At 38.1% G+C, this 18,761-nt stretch overlaps 1 protein-coding gene across 5 annotated transcripts in view; it reads right to left on the bottom strand.

Annotated features, from left to right (window-relative positions):
• Positions 1 to 18,761, bottom strand: part of ndst2 (N-deacetylase and N-sulfotransferase 2) — a 94,438-nt gene that overhangs the window by 54,461 nt on the left and 21,216 nt on the right. For 3 of the 5 annotated variants that reach the window (XM_062977453.1, XM_016994936.2, XM_016994939.2), the window contains exon 2: positions 18,212 to 18,286. The exons of 1 other annotated variant lie outside the window; for it this stretch is intronic. The gene's annotated coding sequence lies outside the window, so the exon portion shown is untranslated. Of the gene's footprint in view, positions 1 to 14,675; positions 14,974 to 18,211; positions 18,287 to 18,761 lie in introns of those variants that run through there. One more of the 5 variants, XM_016994938.2, reaches the window with a different exon arrangement.

The following is an 18,761-nucleotide window of genomic DNA, read 5'->3' as shown; positions in this document are numbered from 1 at the left end:
TGTTAAGTGCTTCTGTGTGAATACTGTGTGAATAATTCAAGCTAAAATGGAAGGTTAGCATATTTGGTCTACTGTGAATTATTGATGAAAATGAATGAGAGAGTGCTATTGCATTATGTCCTACTTACAACAGGTGGTTTACTATTTGAACACAATGTAGAACTAAATAGACTTTTGGCCTGAATTTGCTCTGATCCTGACCACTGGACAAGCCGGCTAAGGATTCTGGGAGTTGCAGTTCCAAAGACCTTGAGGGACACACGTTGTGCCACTGCACTAGAGGCTAATTTATGTGGACACAATAAAAATTCCATACCACACCACGTTATTTCACAAATTTGTTATTTTTCTCAATTTAGTTGTTACTCAGTTTTGATGAAGTGTAGACACTGAGGTTTCTCATGTGAATTCTTTCAGTGCTTTTCAACATATTTTTGTGTTTTATATAATAAAATTAAAGTGTTTTGAAAGTCTATTATAAGACTTTAACCCCTTTCTTACTGTTTACTTTTTATTCTGCAAAGAAATATGACTTAATCACACATTACAAAATAAAAATGTCTTAAGCAAATTGAAAATAAAACCTCTATGCAATGGAGCAAATCTGTGGTTATTTCTGGATTTAGAACACCAAGTTCCTATAAAATCTGAATACACTTCTAAAAAATTCAATTTTGCAGGGCTGTGTTATTGGTTTCATTTTTACTGCTGAAAAACATTACATTGCCAGAATCCTATTGGGACATTGCCCATTTTCCCAGTATGCTTGCCACAAACAAGTTCAGCAAGTTCAGCTTGTTTTGGCAGAATATTATTGAATACATACTTAACTTCTTGCAATTCTCAGTAAGTTCCTAATATGAAGAAACAGCAAACTGACATTTCAGCCCCTTATTCAGTAATTCCTTGTTTATTTTAAAGGTTCTTTTATAGATATAAAAATAAACAATGATTTTACCCCAAACATAGGCTTTACATGCTTCCTATTCAATAGCATATGAACATGCATTTTAAAATATTCCATCAGCTCTGTTGTCATTTTAGCCCTAAACTGTTCATAATTGAGAAGTGAAACATTAAACCACCACAGACTAAACAGTTTAAAAGTATTAGAAACATGTAATTCTAGAGACAGTGGAGTATAATCTGGTATTATCAGAGAATCAGTTTTGCGTGTGATTATATTACTAACCAAGGATGCAAATATTAAGAAATAATCAAATTTGAAACAACTATAATAGAACAGAGAGTATCAACTATTTCCTTGGTATATAATTTTCTACACATTAAGTAAACTGCCACGGCTAGCACAGCGGGTTAAACCGCTAGCTACTGAAAATCTTGTCGACTGGAAGGTCGGCAGTTTGAGCAGCAGGTTGGGATGAGCTCTCACCATCGGCACTAGCTTCTGCTTACCTAGCAATTCAAAAAAAGCAATGTAAGTAGATAAATAGCTACCGCTTCAGTGGGGAGGTAAAAATGTGCCCATAAAAACATGCCGGCAAATCCGATGAGGAAGGCAACCCTGGGCACCAGCCTCCTCCCTCCAGGCTGAAGCTGACAAATTACTGAAACTAAGCAAAAACTCCAGAACTGAAACTATACTCCTAGACAAAGTGTGTGCGTGTGTGTGTACACAAAAACCCAATTAGGACAATTTCTATAGTATACTTTATTTATATTCCGCTCTAACTAACTGAGGGGACTCATATATAGCAAACATTCAATGCTGTTATACAATTGACAGAGACACAGTACATAAACAGAGTCAAGGCTTCCCTCTATGGAGTTCTGCTATTTTTAAAAAAGTTTCCTGTTAAGTTTTTACAAAACCGCTGCATATTCCAAGAGAAGAATTTAAAATAAAAAACAAGCTGAAAGCATCTAACAAATGAGAGTTTAAGTTTAGATAGTAAATATCTAATTAAGTTTCAGTTAAAATGATAACCTGAGAAGTTATTTAAGTCTTCCCAATTGTTTCCAAAGTTTATACAAAATGTCTCCTGAGTCTGAATTCTGATTGAGTGAAAACTGAAACAAAGGAGGAAGCAAAATTTAAAAATAAAATAAAAATTAACACTGAAGCAAATCAAAAGACAATCCAAAATTGAAAATATTTAATTGGGGTGGTAGTTTTTGAAGAGCTTGTTGTATAAAAGCTGAAAAAATGGGAGAGATGAAAAATAATGATGAATAATGCTGCCATCTCTGGGTTGCTGTGAGTTTTCCGGGCTGTATGGCCATGTTTCAGAAGCATTCTCGCCTGACATTTTGCCCACATCTATGGCAGACATCCTCAGAGGTTGTGAGGTATATTGGAAACTGGGCTACTGAGGTTTTATATATCTGTGGAAGGACCAGGGTGAGAGAAAGAACTCTTGTCTGCTGGAGGAAAATATGAATCTTGCAATTAATCAGCCCTGCCCACTCGCAAAGGTACGTCTTGAGTCCCCTCCGGGGTGAAAAGGGCAGGGTACAAATGGGGTAAATAAATATTTAACTGTTGTTAAATGTTACCGTGTTGAATTAAAGAAAAACAAAGTTTTATGACAAGAGTTTTCACAGAGAACAGCTCATTTTCCATGACAGGCAATGCATTCACCTGGACCAAGACATTCACAAAGGTCCAGGTTCAGCCTCTGGCACAAAAGATCCCAAGTTTTTCTTATTAATTGGTCTTACCAATAACTAGAATCTTTTAAAAATAAGAATGGTATGCCCATATATGTGTACATTTCCTCTCCCCCTTTTTAACTTCATCTTCTTTCTTCTTCTCGTGTCCTCGTGGACAACAAGTTAAACATGAGCCAACAATGTGATGCGGCTGCTAAAAAAGCCAATGGGATTCTGGCCTGCATCAATAGGGGAATAGCGTCTAGATCCAGGGAAGTTATGCTCCCCCTCTATTCTGCCTTGGTCAGACCACACCTGGAATACTGTGTCCAATTTTGGGCACCACAGTTGAAGGGAGATGTTGACAAGCTGGAAAGCGTCCAGAGGAGGGCGACTAAAATGATCAAGGGTCTGGAGAACAAGCCCTATGAGGAGCGGCTTAAAGAGCTGGGCATGTTTAGCCTGCAGAAGAGAAGGCTGAGAGGAGACATGATAGCCATGTACAAATATGTGAAGGGAAGTCATAGGGAAGAGGGAGCAAGCTTGTTTTCTGCTGCCCTGCAGACTAGGACACGGAACAATGGCTTCAAAATACAGGAAAGGAGATTCCACCTGAACATCAGGAAGAACTTCCTCACTGTGAGAGCTGTTCGACAGTGGAACTCTCTCCCCGGGGCTGTGGTGGAGGCTCCTTCCTTGGAGGCTTTTAAGCAGAGGCTGGATGGCCATCTGTCGGGGGTGCTTTGAATGCGATTTCCTGCTTCTTAGCAGGGGGTTGGACTAGATGGCCCATGTGGTCTCTTCCAACTCTACTATTCTATGATTCTATGATTCTATGATTCTTGTTATGATTTCATATACAGTATGTTGGGATGACTTTTCTCTTTATTACTCAATAATTTAAAAAGGAAAGGAAAAAGACCATAAGTCAACATGCAGAGATTCCAGTCTGAGTAGGGAACACTGAAGTAGATGAATGAATCAATAAATCAATTCAGTGTTAGCTTTATATTTTTTTAGGTCATGGAACTTATATGGCCAAGAAAAGGGTCTAATGCTTCATCAGAAAAAAAACTTTTCCCCAATACAGTAGAGTCTCACTTATCCAACATAAACGGGCCGGCAGAACGTTGGATAAGCGAATATGTTGGATAATAAGGAGGGTTTAAGGAAAAGCCTATTGAATGTCAAATTACATTATGGTTTTACAAATTAAGCACCAAAACATCCTGTTTGAAATACAAAACCCCTGGAAGCTGGGAACACACTAATATACTGTAGATTAATCATCTCTAGAATCCCATATTGAGCAGAGCAATGGCAACACTGGGAAACAAAAATTTGCTAAATATTTGATATTGGTCAACTGTCTCCAGAATCTCACCTGGAGCTGGGTGGCTGTGTGTTGGGAGGAGGGCTTGGCTTGTGCCTTCCAGCCTGGCAGAACGGGGCTGGGCTGGAGAGCCTCTGAAGGGAGGAGGGGGTCTCTTGTGTTTCTAGGGTGCTATGCCTCTAATGATTCTTGCTTGGGTTAAAAGAGGAGGAGGAGGAGGAAGACAGAAGTGCAAGTTGCTGCAAGGCTGACAGGGGTAAAAGAGGGAGAAGAGGGAGGCGGAGGAGGAGGAGGAAGAAGAGTGCGTGGGGGAGAAAAAGGAAGGAGAGAGAGAGGGGGGATCTGGAGCAAAATGTGTGTGTGTGTGCAGGAGGAAAGGGGGGTCCTCCGCCCACCCACCCAGGAAAGGAGATTACAGAAGGCAGCCAGCTGCTTTGGCTTCTCTCCCTCCCCATTCTTTCCTTCCAATCACGAGCCATTGATTTGGAAACAAGGCCGGTTTGGAGACACGAGGCTCTGCCTGCACCAAGAGAAAGAGGGAGGAAGAGCCATGCGTTTCCTTTTTTCCCCCTCCTCCCTCCCTCCCTCGCATATAAATGGCCCCCCATGGGATGATTCACCCCCCTTCCCTCCCTTCCCTTCGGAGATGCGTTTTCCTCCTTCCAGTTTTTTCGAAAGGGAAAGAGCCACAGCTCTCACCTTGGATTGAGTGAAGGATGCAATGTTTCCAATTGGCCACTAGATGGCGTCGGATAATACGGAGTGTCGGATAAGCGGAAGTCGGATAAGTGAGACTCTACTGTACTAACCCTTCCCTTTACCAATCTTCACATCACCCAGGAGGTACCCCTGTTCTTCATAAGACATTTTTCAGGAGTCACACCATTTTCTATATGATATAACCCTATACAACATTGGCATTACCATCAACTGAGTATCTTTACTACTTGTTTGAGATATCACGCCTGTGTAGTAACAGGTACGTGGCAACCATATTTAAGAAACAGCAAATACGGTGTAACAAACAAACACCTGGGGGTTTTAACTTTCCCTATCCAAAACTAAAATATTTTTTGGCTAGAGCTATACCTGTTCTGACTTACAAATTCAACTTAAGAGCAAACCTATAGAACATTATCTTGTTTAGAATCCAGGGACTGTCTTTAGTGTTAGAGGTAATGGCAGTACCAGGCTTCACTAGAGGCACATCATAAATAGAAAGTGGTCCATACAATCATGTCATCTTATGCCACGTCCTGGTTAAACAAATAGCATAAGACCAAAACAAAATCCTGATATTAATACAGAGACAGCCCAAAGCTAAAGTCCTTGCAGGCTTCTAGTTTTTGCACACACAAGCCTATGGGAGTGAGATAAATTCAAAGTTCAAATTACAGGGGTTATGCCAAAAGACTTCCATGTCTATGCAGCAACAAACACCAAACAGAATTCCAATCCAAAGTCAACAAAACCAGCAGTTCAAAGATAGCAGGGTCTGAGGCTGAAGTCAGAATCCAAAAGACAGAAGCCATGGTACAGTCCAGAGTCAACAAGTCCGATAATCCAAAGAGTCCAGAGTTACACCACGAAGCAAAGTTGTTGCCATCTGCAATAAGAATGAAACCTTGAGAACCTTTTATCGTTTAGTTGTTGCCTACAACAAGACTGGAACCTTTTATCCTATGTTATCGGGTGTTGCTTGCATAAAAGGCAGTTTCTCTGCTAATCAGGTAGACCCATGGGTTGTGGCATGCTTTCATCTGTATTCTAAAAGGGACAGAGCACTTAACCCTTCATCTGCCTGCCCTGATGTCCTGGCTTTTGCCTCCTCTCAGCCTTAATGACAGAGCTGACCAGCACAGTTCAAGGGAATTGGGTCAGATTCACATGTTTGTGGTTTTTACCTTACCTATAAATAATAAGTTTTCACATATGATCATACTGCTACATAGAAAAACAATTATCAAAAAATCTGAAGAAATGCAGAAAGAAAAGTCCAAACCTATGCCTGTGCAGTAGAGAAAAACACAACTTGGGATCAGAAAAAATATATAATACAGTACTTGAACTGTGAATATCAGGCATACATTTCTTTTGCAGTTCAAAAAAATTCCAATAGAAACAGTACATGCCAGAGTTAAAATGTAATCTATATATATAAAAGGATAAAAAAAAATTCGGCCTAGGACAAAACAACAAAACTACACATCCCAGAAACACTAAACTTGGCAACACAACCCCTTATCCATGCCTCTACGTTCCTACAACAAAAAGAAAAGAAAAATAAAGTCCTAATTAGAGGGAAAGGAATAATTGTTTTTTATCCAATTGCTGCCAGTTACAAGGCTAAACTCTGCCCACTTGGTCTCCTAGCAACTTACTCAGCCCAGGGGACAGGCACAGTTAGGCCTCAGGCCTCTTCCCCACTGCCTATAAGATACAGATTATCTGATTTTAACTGGACTATATGGCAGTGTAGACTCAAGGCCCTTCAACACAGCTATATTACCCATTTATAATCTTATATTATCTGCTTTGAACTGGATTATCTTGAGTCCACACTGACAGATAATTCACTTCAGTGTGCATTTTAGACAGCTGTGTAGAAGGGGCCTCATATAATCCAGTTCTAAACAGATAATATAAGATTATAAATATACAGTAGAGTCTCATTTATCCAACATAAACAGGCCGGCAGAACGTTGGATAAGTGAATATGTTGGATAATAAGAAGGGATTCAGGAAAAGCTGATTAAGCATCAAATTAGGTAATGATTATACAAATTAAGCACCAAACATCATGTTATACAACAAATTTGACAGAAAAAGTAGTTCAATGCTCAATAATGCTATGTTGTAATTACTGTATTTACAAATTTATCACCAAAATATCACAATGAATTTAAAACATTGACTACAAAAACATTGACTACTAAAAGGCAAACTGCATTGGATAATCCAGAACACTGGATAAGCGAATATTGGATAAGTGAGATTCTACTGTAATATGAAATAATTACTGTGGTAATCCAGTCCAACCCAATTCTGCCATGGAGGACACAATCCAAGCACGCCCAACAGATGGCCACCCAGCCTCTCAATAATAATAATAATAATAATAATAATAATAATAATAATAATAATAATAATAATAATAATATCATCATACAATCATAAGGTTAGGAGACACTCCTAAGGATCATCCAGTTCAACTTCCTTCTACCATGCAGGACGACACAAACCAAGCACTCCTGACAGATGGCCATCCAAGATCTGCACAGTAATAATACAAATCGAATCATAGAATCAGACAGTTAGGAGAGACCCCTAAAGGCCATCCAGTCCAACCCAACTCTGGCATTGGATGATACAATCCAAACACTCCCAACAGATGGCCAGCCAGCCTCCCAATAATAATAATAAGAATAAGAATATCATACAATCCTAAGGTTAGCAGATACCCCTAAGGATCATCCAGTTCAACTTCCTTATATCATGCAGGAGGACACAATCCAACCACTCCTGACAGATGGCCATCCAATATCTGCACAATAATAATACACATCGAATCATAGCATCAGACAGTTAGGAGACACTCTAAAGGCCATCCAGTCCAACCCAATTCTGCCATGCAGGACACAATCCAAGCACTCCCAACAGATGGCCACCCAGCCTCTCAATAGTAATACTAATACTAATATTAATAATAACAATATCATACAATCCTAAGGTTTGAAGTGACCCCTAAGGATCATCCAGATCAACTTCCTTCTACCATGCAGGAGGACACAATCCAAGCACTCCTGACAGATGGCCATCCAGCCTCTACATAATAATGATGATGATGAAGATGATAATAATAATAATAATATAAGGATAGAATCCAAGAGTTTGGAGAAACCCCTAAGGGCCATCCAGCCCAACCCTTTCTACTATGCAGCAGGACACAATCCAACCATTCACAACACATGGACAACATATAAATACTATACAATACTACACAGGGACATAGACCCCCCTCTACCCTCACCACTTTCACAGTACACAAACAATCAAATGCATACTAAACATAAAGACAACCATACAACAGACATTCAATACCACCACTACCTCAACAAGTTCTCACCAACACCACTAGACAACGCCACAGCAACCCGTGGCCGGGCACAGCTAGTATAAATATAAAATATAACTCTAGAATATTACATCACAAATATTGAGAAACCCTGAAGTTCAAAAGTAAGGAAAGTTTATGCCTTAAGTTATAAAATATATTTAGAAATCCAAAGTCAGTTTATAATAACCAGATTTTGGAAAGAAATCTGAAGTCGTCACAAATTACATTGTTGGAACAAGTCTAAAGGACAGGATTTCACAGTAACAAACTTAAAATACCCTGCAGCTGGCCTCTTAGATACAGCCTTCACAACTGCATCCAATTAACCAACAGCCGATTTTATGTTGCACCCAAATGCAACTCCTTCCCAGACGGGCTTGATGGTCACAGGCTTCATGATAAATTGACATCAAACACTGACTTAGAAAACTGAGGTTACAGAGGAGGTATTTACTTTAACGGGATTATCTACATCATGTCATGCTTCCATTTTTGTATTTTGTTTGATTGTTAGTTGTTCTGATGCAAATCCAGGCTTTGAAAGGCAGTCAGCACTACATAAAAGGAGATACAGTTTTCTTTGATTTTAAATTAATTACACAGAAGAACTCAGCTCCATAAAGTCTCATAGAACTGCACATACAGTATGTTGGGTCACCAACAGGAAAGAGCAGCATGCCATGAGAAGATAACAGAAGTCAAAGCAAAGCAATGAAGCACAACTGACGTATTAACACCTAAAACAGAAATGGCAGCCAATTACTACATTCTCATATATCATAAAACAGCCCTTGTTCAGTCCAATGCAAGGATTGGCATGCACAACGTAATAGACAATATATGGCTGATTAGAGCCACTAAATCAACAGGATTGTGCAGGCTGTGACTGAGGATATTTCCAGAGTAAATGCTCCTTGACTTGTCCAAAAAAAAACCCCAAAAAACACTGTGCTGCTATTTACTCTTTCTCTCCTTAACTCTGGGGGTGGGGTTATTTATTAACACAAAAGGTTAATAAATGGAAGATGATGTGTGAACTCTCTGTACAATTTTATGTTTAGAAGTGGAGTTACCGCCTTGTTTAGAACTCCGATTTAAGTGGAGCTATTTAAAATATGACTTCCTCTGGATGCAATCAACACATAATAACATAAATTCTTAATATAGGCAGTCCATGAGTTACAAACATTCGACTTACAAACAACTCATAGTTAAGATCGGGGAATGAGACAACAGGATGATGATGATGATGATGATGATAATAATAATAATAATTGTGCGGTTTTCTTCAAAGACTCTGGCAGAAACCAGTGCAGGTGGTCCCGGTGGTGATGGGCACACTGGGTGCCGTGCCAAAAGATCTCAGCCGGCATTTGGAAACAATAGACATTGACAAAATTACGATCTGCCAACTGCAAAAGGCCACCGTGCTGGGATCTGCGCGCATCATCCGAAAATACAACACACAGTCCTAGACGCTTGGGAAGTGTTCGACTTGTGATTTTGTGATATGAAATCCAGCATATCTATCTTGTTTGCTGTGTCATAATAAAATAATAATAATAATAATAATAATAATTATTATTATTATTATTATTATTATTATTATTATTATTATTTCGTGTCAGAAGTGACTCGAGAAACTGCAAGTCGCTTCTGGAGAGAATTGGTCGTCTGCAAGGACGTTGCCCAGGGGACGCCCTGATGTTGTTTTTTTTTTTTTGGATGTTTTTACCATCCTTGTGGGAGGCTTCTCTCATGTCCCCAGTAGCTGGAGCTGATAGAGGGAGCTCATCCGCGCTCTCCCCGGGTGGGATTCGAACCTGGCAGCCTTCAGGTCAGCAACCCAACCTTCAAGTCACAAGGCTTTAACCCACTACTCCACCAGTATAATAATAATAAATTATTATTTGATAATAATTATAATAATAATAAAACTTTATTTATACCCCGCCACCATCTCCCCACGGGGACTTGGGGAGGCTCAAATGGGGCAAGGCCCGACCAGCATAATTTACAAAAACAACAGCATAAATACATTGCACAATATACAAAAAATAAAACATAGTAAGACAATAAAACAGGAGTTAATACAGCGGTAAGGAAGTGAGAGAAATCTACCCCTAGGAAGGGAAATTTACCCCTGAAGGAATTATCATGGCGAAGATGTCTCCACTGAAGTTTTATCATCAATCCTTGTTTCTACAATGAGCCAAATTTTTCAAAATCCAGTTATCACAGGGACAGAAAGTGAGGTGAACAGGGGCACAGACAGCAAAATAAACACCACAGGAGTGTTAACCCTTCCCAATGCTTGCTTACTATCTATCTATCTATCTATCTATCTATCTATCTATCTATCTATCTATCTAGCTATCTATCTATCTATCTATCTGGTTAGAGTTATAAAATTTACCTGTTGTGACTTACACGCAAATTCAACCTAAGAACAAACCTACATAATCTATTATGTTTGTAATATGGGGACTGCCTGTATTTGTATTTAACATCTCAATTTTTCTCCCGAACCGGATACAAAGCAACAAGCATTTGAAGTAGAGGTTGCTACTAGCTTAGATAGGGACTGCAGTGGTGCAATGGGTTAAACCCTTGTGCCAGCTGAACTGCTGACCTGAAGGTTGGTGGTTCGAATCTGCAAGAAGGAGTGAACTCCCGTCTGTCAGCCCTAGCTTCCCATGCGGGTACAGGAGAGAAGCCTCCCAGCTGAATGGTAACACATCTGGGCATCCCTGGGCAATGTCTTTGTAGACGGCCGATTTTCTCACACCAGAAGCGACTTGCAGTATGCTCTCAACTCGCTTCTGACATGATAAAAAACTAGCTTAGATGTCTAAGAAAAACAACACTGGAGTAGAATGGGGGGCTGCTTTGTTGATGCCTATTATCCATGGTTTCTAAGTAAAAAAATCCACACTCTTAAGACCTGATAATACCCAATTATACGGGACAAAAACAGCAGAGGGCACTTGCCTTTTCTCCTTAAATACTGAACTAGCTGATACATTGGGAACCAGCTCTGAAACAGGTGGAAAACCTATTATAACAAAAGCAAAATGAAGCAAACACCTATGTCATTGTTAGCTGCCTTGGGTCCCTATGGGTAGAAATAAAGATAAAAAGAAGAGGAGGAGGAAGAGGAAAAAGAAGAAGCTGAATCACCCAGTTTTGTGCTTCAACAGCAGCTTCAGAATATATGGTTGTTTCCAGCTTTCACAGTCTCCTTGAACAGAGAATAGTTATTTTTAAAATATACAATAATTTAGAATAGTCATAATTTTAAAGTCTTCTTGAAAATATTTGGTAGGATTAACAATTAAATCAATTGTTTTGGTGAAAAATCATAAGTTGCATGGGAATCACCTTGAATGGAATTGGATGCTCTAATAGTAGGCTGACAAAGTATGGTAATCTTTTAATTTAATAGTGGCCATCTGATGCTCTAATAATTAATTTTTGAGAAGCTTTGTTGTTGTTGTGTGCCTTAAATCACTGCCAACGTATGGTGACCCTAAGGCAAAGCTGTCACTAGGTTTTCTTGGCAAGATTTGTTATGGGAGGGTTTCCTTCGCCATTCTCTGAGACTGAGAGAATGTGACTCATCCAAGGTCACTGAATGGGCTTTCATGGCTGAGTGGGGATTTGAATACTAATATTTAGAATCCTAGTCCAGTGCTCAAACCCATGCACTATGCTGACTCAAAGCTAAAGCATTCCAAATCAGAAAAATATACACTAGAAGATATTGGCTTTACGTATCTGAAAACAACAGGAATAAAATAGTATATCAGTTGAGAGAAAATGTCAAATTGGAATGGATAATCCACTACTATGAGAGTGGACCCATCTCTTCCTGGGTTTGGAACAGTGGATTGTCTTCAGAGACTGTGATCTGCAGTTCTGTAATATATATCCAGGCCATGTAAAAAAATACAATAACATCACATTACGATGATAGCTTTATTAGGCCAATAAAAAGGTGCAAAATCCATTATATAAGCTTTTGATGCTCACTGGCTTCTTCCTCAGGCATGGATGTTAAAAATCATTTCAGGAGAAATACGTGATGATAGATCGTTAGAGAACTGTATCCTTCTTAAGATATAAAGCTGAGTTAAAGATGGTGGAGGCAGTTTTGATGCATATAAAGGCCACACACCTTGTTGACCATTTGGGAGGCAAAAGCAAGGTAAAGATGTAACATTTTCTCTCCACTGTTAGACATAAAAGCAATTCCTTTGAGATCTAGTCTATATCTATCCTGTGCAAGGCTACCAACTCCTTTGTAGGCAGAACAGCCCCACCCTTGGGAAATGTCTGTGCTGATACATCTGGAACTTAGGTGCTTAAAATGTAAAACATACCACTGATAGACAATTTCAATATTACTCTTTTTGTGTACCTTGATGATATGCAAATGACTTCTTTGCTAATTTGCAGAGTTGGGGAAGGAAGTGGTGATATCCTCATAGTTGCTTCTCAGTGGGAAGATATTCTTTGGGTTTTTTGTGTGTGTTGTACATGTTGATGGGAGGGGTGTGTTACTGTGTCTGTCTGGTGGCTAACTATGCGTATTACCTGGGATATTTAGGAGAGGATGTTGTCTGTTAATGAATTTGTGCAGATGTCTTGTTCCAGGTTTTTTGTGTTCAAGGGAGACTGTTTCTTGCTTCATATATATATGTGTGTGTGTGTGTTTATGTGTTAGGGGCATATCTGGATTGTTTGGGAGCACCTGTAGGATAACTGGGGGAGGGCAGCTAAATTGTTTTCTTCCTGCAAATACATTAAACCCATACATTAAAATTACTTTCTGATCGTAAGCCACACTCTCCTTCTGTATATCCAACTGGCCTTATATTCAATGCTTGGATTGTCATATTTCTCTCTCTTTTTTAGTCTATGCTTTTAAAAGGTTTTAATTTTTAATCATATTTTGTACACTGCAATTTTAGCTATGTTTGTTTTAAATGTCTTAAGCCGCCTTGAGTTCCAAAACTGGAAAAAGGCAGTATAATGATGACGATGATGATGACAACAACAACACAGTTACTGTTGCCATGTAAAAAGTAAGCTTTTTCCATTCTCTCCATACCTGTTCTTTATGGTAAAAATTGTATCAGCAGAAAGTTAAACTTACAGTAACATTAAAAGAGCCTGTGAGAGGAGTTGAAAGAAGCAGGATACGTAAGGAATCGGTTTTTCATTCTCCAAAACACACTTTTAGTTAAACAATAAAACAATTTTCAGTGACAAGTATTCAGAATGAAGAAGATTATGTTCATTTTTTAAACAGTAACAAATGGAAAGCTTAGAATTAGAATGCTTCTGGTGTACTTGCTTAAAATAGTCCCAAACTGGAGAGAAAATTATGGGAACACATCCAACAATTAAAGAAAGGAAGCAAGAAGAAGTAGCTTGTTTGTAAAGGAGGGAGGGCATATGTAAAGAGAAGGCAAAACATGCTGAAGTCCGTCTAACTGAGGTGTAATGTCACAGATAAAGCTTGAGCCCCTAGCCCAATGTCACCAACCAAATCAAATTTAGTGTAAATAAGCACAAAGTTTAAAAAGATGTTCAGCGCTCACAAAATATTTATACTTTGCCATTTTGGGTTCTTTTCTCATTTCAGCTCCATCCAATGATTCTTTTTAGTTTGGGGTATATAAACACTCATCAAGCTCTTTAGTTCCAGGGGTTGTCTGTGTGTTTGAGATAGAAGAAGGATGCAGACATGTTTTCCTAGTCAGTTATTTGACTAGGTAAACCCATCAAGTGTGAAGTGCAGCATTATCCTATCCAGAGGATAATTCCTATATCATGTGAGCACTAAATTCCTCTTGAATTCAACATAAGAGTCTGTTACATGCTTGCTTGAAACTCACTCATTCACTCTCTCGAACATACACGGACACATATATACATATTAACATTTCCCTTTCTGAGTCCCAGTGGCATACCCACGTGAAAATTAGCAGATATGAAACCTAGCTGTAGTACAGGGAAAACATCCTTGCTTTTGGAAAACCTCAGCAGGAAGCAACAGAACAAAAAAAAATCAGTTTTAAAGATCCATGTGAATCAGAACTCTGGAGAAGAAATTCCATAGTGGTGAAATATCACTTATTTACCAAAAAATTCCATAGCACCTGACAAATTATTTTATATTAATATGAAATACAAATTCTCACCCATGTGATTCATGAGATGAAGTGAAGATGGGACTATTAAGACGTATTATCTCCAATAAAGAATGAATACACATTTCTGAAATTGCTTTCCCTTCTCATCCTCGCTAAAATACAAATGCAATATTGTATTTTATCACCAGATGACTGAACTTTTTATTAATTTTCATTTGCACACAAGTCACAATACCGTGAACCCAAATGTCATATCAGGTATGAAAACTCCCGACTATGAGACAAAATCACAGATCCGGATTAATGAAAAAAATAGCAAGAGAGAGTGCCTTGAGACTCAAGCACCTAGTTATTAAGATGACACAAAGCAGGTATTATTATTACAAGACAGTTTATTGCCAGAATCACAACCAAAGAAAACAAGGCAAATCTGACAAAAATGCTTACTTACCCTTTTCCTTTAACTATCCAAGATTGCATCACATCCAAAAATGTAGCCACAAAAAACCAGTGGGGGGCAAGGAACAGTGATTTCTCAGCATGATTTAGAGGATGTGGATGGTCAGTGGACAGACTAAATATGCAAGTGAGCATTCAAGCTTCACCTAGTTTGCTTGCAGAGAAAGCTTTGCATCTAAGTCTCAAAGACCTTCTCACGCGGCTGATCTCATCCATGAAACTGAAAGAGTATCTCGGTAGGACACTGCTAGCCTCTCTTTCAGACTCTTCTCTCTGACAGCCATTCTCTGGCAAGTGAAATGTCAAGAACCAGGCAGGGGCGGTGTTTAGAAAAAGAGGGAGGTGGAGGGATAAGAGATTCTCACCATCCATCAACCTCAAAACCTATTCAGCAAGTTGCTTGAATGGAGCCAGCATTTCATTCTCCATGGTAACTGAAGATGGAAGGAAGATGGGAAGAACGCAAAAGGAGTCATGTTAAGAGCGGGTCTTGGGAAAACAGGATTAAGACAGGATGGGAACATTTAAAATCTCAGCAGCCTATGCCTTAGTTAACAAGAGAAAAAAATACCATTCTCTTTCCATCATCTTTCTTGCCTGGATCAAAATTTTCTGGGATCCCAGCAAGGATTTGGGACAAGGAAATGAAATTATTTTCCGCTTTAACTGCTCATAATGGAGAACAAGCTGCTCCTTCCACCAGTAAAACAGAAGATATTTGCTTCCCACTCTCTTTGGCATCAGTGCATATAAGGAAGAGGGGGTGCGGAGAATCCCTTAAAATTCAGTTTTCTTATATTCTGCTATTTTTTTAAAATAACAAAAAACCACTTTATAAAATACTTTATAAAAAAACAATTCATACTCTGAAATTGCAGAAAAGGTATAACGATATGCAAACAAAAAACAAACAACCTAAACATAAATCAGCATACAAACATACATACCAACTATATTATTAATGACAATTACATACCTAAGAGGAACATATACGATTCTCCACCTGCCAGATGCGATTATATGTTTTCTGCTACATTTTCCTCCTTGTTATTGATTAACCCAAATACACATTTAACCTCAAAGCCAAACATTATCTCAATGCCTACACTATCCCTAATGCCCATTTTTCTTTACAATGTTCTAGTGATTTTTCTTTAATCAGATTTGTTTATTTATCAATCTTAACCAGGTCATAAAGTTTTATTAGCTGGTCCATTTTTATTGGTATATCCACATCTTTTCAATTCTGGGCATATAGCAATCTAGCAACAATTGTCATGTATTGAAACAATCTCCCAATTTCTTCTCATTTTCATACCTCCAAACTCCAAGTAAGAAGAATTCAGGTTTCAATTGTATTTTAATTTTTAAGGTCTCTTCTATCCATTTACTCGCCTGAGTCTACTACATAGTACACTATATAGAATAAGTGCTCGCTTCGGCAGCACATATACTATATAGAATAAGAAGTTCAGTTTTTGCTGGCACTCAGAAAAAACAACAACATTACAACAAATCGAGCAAGACACATTATTTATGCACTGATACCTGAACATACTTTAACAAGGATATAATTTTTAAAAGAAAGATTGTCATACTCTTTTTCAAATATTACACTTTATATTATACCAAATAAGCAGCTTAAAATTTTGTCATTCTAATAAGATACACACACACATACCTAAAACATACTTCCATTATTTCATGAATTCATTTCCCCCCCTTTCATATCCTACAGGCAGCTCTACCGTATGCTTTCACAGGAAGTTACCATATACAGTACTCCAATTGGAGAATCCATCTAAATCCTAGATTGACAGATGGACAACAGCCATTCTCTCTACTATTTTGAACATTATCACACCTGTCCCCAAAACGCTGGTTCTTTCTATTAATTTATGTGCATAACCTTGGACAGCAGATTGATTAATTTGTTTCCCGTTTGTTAAAAGTTATAAATACAGACAACAGAATTTCGAAAACAAGTGCACAGCAAGTTCCTTGTGAGAGCTCTAATATACAAACATAAATGTGATTTTTTTTAAAAATAATATTTTCCCATGATTAAGAACTTTTCATATGAGGTCTTTATTCTGTGTTATCATCTCAAATTTAAAACTTTAGACATTATTATTTCTCAGTGACTACTGCAGCATCTTATGAAGTTCATCAGAACAAAGTCTGATGCTATCTTCAAACTAACTCAATCCGATCTATTTTAGACCACAATTATTTATTCTCCATATTTTATGTCATTTTTTCATTTGAACAATATTTCCATGAATTTTACGCTATAAAACAATATAAAACTGAGCTAATGTGATATAGTGGTTTGAGCATTTGACTATGGCTCTAGAGATGAGGGTCCAAATCCTCCCCCCCCCCCCCCCCCAAAACATGGAAACCCAGCGGGTGACCTTGAAATGGCCACACTCTTTCAGCCTCAGAGGAAAACAAAACAAGCCCCCTGTGAACAAATCTTGTCAACAAAACCCAAAGTTAAGGTTGCTTTAGAGCCACCATAAGTAAGGATTGACATGAACAACGACAATAACATAATACAAAAAATTATTCCTATTAGCAAACATCTAAGTGTGTTGTCGAAGGTTTTCATGGCTGGAATCACTGGGTTGTTCTTCCAGGCTGTATGGCCATGTTCTAGAAGCATTCTCTCCTGACGTTTCACCCACAGGAAACCTCTGAGGATGCCTGCCATAGTTGAGGGTGAAACGTCAGGAGAGAATGCTTCTAGAACATGGCCATACAGCCCAGAAGACTCACAACAACCCAAACATCTAAGTAATATAATTTGAACTGCAACCAAAACAGAAAATCAGCAGTATGCTGGGTCATAAGAAATCAAAGGACAGTTGCTCATGGAGTCAACAACAAGGTAACCTAGCTATACAAATAGAAAACTACAGGAGTTATTGGTTTCTGCCCAAAGAACAATAGAATTACTATCATTTTGTGTTTTAGAAATGGTAACAGAAAACCATAAACATTCTATTCCCCATCCATCCACATAAAAGAATGTACAGTTGTATATGCATATTTGAAAAAAAATGGCATTCACTGCTCTGTTCAAAATAATCAACAAAAGCTTTGTGTAACATTTGATTGGTCCATTTATATGCATTGTTACTTCAAAGTAAAGTTTACATTTTTCAGTGGAACCTGCATACAATAAATCCACAGTCAGATTCTGCCTAATTCTATCAGTGTTTATTTAGAAACAGTTTCACTGATTTCAGAAAACATATCCAAAGTAAATGTGTGTTGGAATCTGGCCTTAATAATGGAGAAGATTACATTAGAATTTTATATTTCTACAATATCTCACAAACCAAACTAAGAGATCAAATAGATCTAGCCATTTAAAATGCCATGAGATAGTTTGGGAGCTAATTGTTTATATTCTTAGTGGAGAAAATACAGTTTGAGGTTAGGGCCAATGCCAGTTTTAAAGTTCTCTCACCAAGCAGAATGTAAATATATTACAAAGAGATACAAAGTCTGAACACATACCTTTCTTAGACCAACTTGCTCTGTCACCAGCACAGAACTGATAAGTTGATTTGTGTGGCAAAATAAACACACTCCCTTAAGATAAAAGAAAAAAAGTCTTGAATTGGTTATAGTCCAAGAGAATTACAAACTTATATAGAAGTTTTTTCATACAAATATTAAGCGTTATCACTGGTGAGCACATGCTACAACAAGAGAGAGTACCATTACCCAGACTAAGAAAAACAGTTATTATATCTAAGCCCTCTATGACAATAGACATCTAAGGCAATGCAAAAGATTGGACACCAAACAGCAGATAAGAAAGATAAGTAACAGCCACTGTCACTTGATAATTATTTGCAGCTCTTTAAATAGTCCAAATTTCCTTGTAAAGATCCCAAATCTTTTTTATGCATGGTCAGATTAAGTTGGCAGTTAACAATTATTCATGATTTAATCAGGATAAACCTGATTGCCTTCTAGAAAGAGAGGCTATGCTGCCTCATTTAAGAGATTATTTAGATTTACAGTGGCAGAGAAACAGGGAGGAAGGTGTGGCGAGCTATTG

Source organism: Anolis carolinensis, chromosome 3 (assembly GCF_035594765.1).
Source record: "Anolis carolinensis isolate JA03-04 chromosome 3, rAnoCar3.1.pri, whole genome shotgun sequence".
NCBI lineage: Eukaryota > Metazoa > Chordata > Lepidosauria > Squamata > Dactyloidae > Anolis > Anolis carolinensis.
The sequence above is the reverse complement of the archived record's forward strand: the minus strand, read 5'-3'. Positions and strand labels throughout refer to the sequence as shown.